Genomic DNA, 2500 nt, shown 5'->3' on the forward strand with positions numbered 1-2500 from the left:
TGTCACTGTGTGTGTGTGTGTGTGTGTATGTGTGTGAATGCGTGCGTTCGTGCGTGCGTCCGTGTGTTTATTTCTTATTTTGTTCTGTATGTTTTATATTTTTTTATGACACTATGTTCTCAACAAAGCAGGGACAGTTATAAAAGAGCAGACTCTAAAAAAAAAAAAACACACCTGCAATCCAGTTTTTTAACAACGTTGTGTGTAACTGTATGCGGTGTTCATGAAGAGCTGGTAATTGACGGTTTGGGGACTTGAACGTCTGTGATCACACATGACGTGTTCCCTCCTCCCGTAGAAATTACGTGATCACACACACACACACACCCCACACACACACAGTATTAAATATGCATGTGTTCTGCGCGAACTTAGAATCCGGTTTCATTCTAGAATGGACCGGGTCCAGGTTGGAATTCTAACCCTGCGCAAGTACAGGGGTGCCATTCTAGAATGAAACCCTTGTTGCTGGTCCATTCTAGAATCGGCCGTGCGCAAGGTTGGAATTTGGGTCCAAGTTGGAATAGTCATTTCAGTTAGACTATCACACAGCCAAAGCCACAAATGTGGATTTTCTGTTTGTTTTTGTTTTTTGTGTGTTTGGTTGGGTTTTTTTTCTCGGGTTTTTTACACTTTACTCAAAGACATCGTGAATTGGGATTGTGATGTTCTGAAAGTGATTACGATTTTGAGAGACACTCAGCACTGATCGCTACGAACGGAAATTTCCGGACTGACAGTGTTTTGCCGATCTCGCTTGTAACTTTTAATCTTATTCATATACATGAAGTTGGTCTTCTGAATTGTGAAGATATAATGTCAACTTTTTTTTTAAACCGGTGACAACAGCTCTATAACTCACTCTGTCCTTCTGTTGGTCTGTCTGTCGGTTAGTCGGTCTGACCGTCTGTCTGTCTGTCTGTCAAAAAAATTGTCAAAAAACCGGACATTTCCGAGAGGGAGACAGCGCTGACATTGCAAGCGGCCGCAACCGGCTCTCATCACAAAAACAACTGCCCTGCAAACATTACTGCCCTGGTAGTCCCCCTTGCTATGGTCTGCCTTTGTTTATTGCGTACTCAGGAGTGTCAACTTTCTTGACATGACATGACATCGCAAGATCGCCAAAGGATTTTTTCAGGGGTAGACAAATCAGCCCCATTTTATCAAAGGGAAGGTGCAGGTGGAGATAATTCAAGGGAAGACAACTCTGTCTTACCTACAAACATTACGGCCCCCTTTATTCAAGGGTTTCATTCTAGAATGGCACCCCTGTACTTGCGCAGGGTTAGAATTCCAACCTGGACCCGGTCCATTCTAGAATGAAACCGGATTCTAAGTTCGCGCAGAACACATGCACCGTATTTTCCTTGTAAACGATCAAGTGCACAGTGGGAGACCTGCCAAAGCTTCAAAACTGTCAAAGATTATGATAAGCACCAACAAACAACAGCGTTGCTGCTTCCGGTGCCAATTGAAATTTCCTTTCTTTCTTCGTTCTTTCTTTCTTTTTATTTTTTTTATATTTTTTTTTCTCAGTCTTTCTGGGTTTTTTTTCCTTTCTTTCTTTCTGTAATTTTCTGGTTTGTTTGTTTGTTTCTTTCTTTATTTCTCTCTCTCTTTCTACCGCAACACGGTGGCCTAGTGGTAAGGCGTCCGCCCAGTGAGCGGGAGGTCGTGGGTTCGAAGACTTTAAATTTGGCAATCTAGTGGCTGCTCCGCCTGGCGTCTGGCATTATGGGGTTAGTGCTAGGACTGGTTGGTCCGGTGTCAGAATAATGTGACTGTGCTCCGACTTCTGTCTTGTGTGTGGCGCACGTTAACTGTCAAAGCAGCACCGCCCTGATATCACCCTTCGTGGTGGACTGGGCGCAAACAAACAAACAAACTCTCTCTTTCTTTCCTTCTTTTTTTCTTTCTTTCTTACATTCGCTCTTCCGTTCTTCCGTTCTTTCATTTTTGTTTTGCTGAATAAGTTGACACCTATGTCAATCTACAAAGTGAAATCAGCAGAGAGTTCCCGTACTTCACAGAAAGCAGCATGCAGGTGGTAGACTTTTGGTATGTGTTCAAGTGGGAGGAAGCTCAGAATGATCTTATGTAAACATGCACAGATTACCTCGTGTGAAACTCCGTGCAGCTCAGTTCATGCCACAGAAGAAGGAGGCGGAGGCGGAGGAGGAGGAGGAGGAGGAGGAGGAGGAGGAGGAGAAGCAATCCCTCATCCTCATTCTGTTAATACGATGTCGGTGGCCTGGTCATAATTATACCTCTGGTTTTAATCACGACTCACATTACTGTACACCATAGAACGCAGTTTATGAGGAAGAGGTAAACTAACACTGAACGCACAAAATAGACATTCACCATAATAGAGCCAGTAAAATGCCCTGCAAGAATCTGTTTTTCGATTCAGACATCATTTAAGGTTTGAATTTTACAACAGTTTGAAAACGACACACACACACACACACACACACACACACACACACACACACGC

The 2500-nt window shown here is 43.4% G+C and overlaps 1 protein-coding gene across 2 annotated transcripts in view; it reads left to right on the forward strand.

The window, feature by feature from the left end:
* Positions 1-2216: 2216 nt before the first annotated feature.
* Positions 2217-2500, forward strand: part of LOC138973517 (uncharacterized) — a 22090-nt gene continuing 21806 nt past the window's right edge. The window contains exon 1 of one of the 2 annotated variants that reach the window (XM_070346222.1): positions 2217-2500. This exon is cut by the window's right edge and continues 837 nt beyond it. The gene's annotated coding sequence lies outside the window, so the exon portion shown is untranslated. The other variant, XM_070346223.1, reaches the window with a different exon arrangement.

This window comes from Littorina saxatilis, linkage group LG8, assembly GCF_037325665.1.
Source record: "Littorina saxatilis isolate snail1 linkage group LG8, US_GU_Lsax_2.0, whole genome shotgun sequence".
Classification (NCBI taxonomy): Eukaryota; Metazoa; Mollusca; class Gastropoda; order Littorinimorpha; family Littorinidae; genus Littorina; species Littorina saxatilis.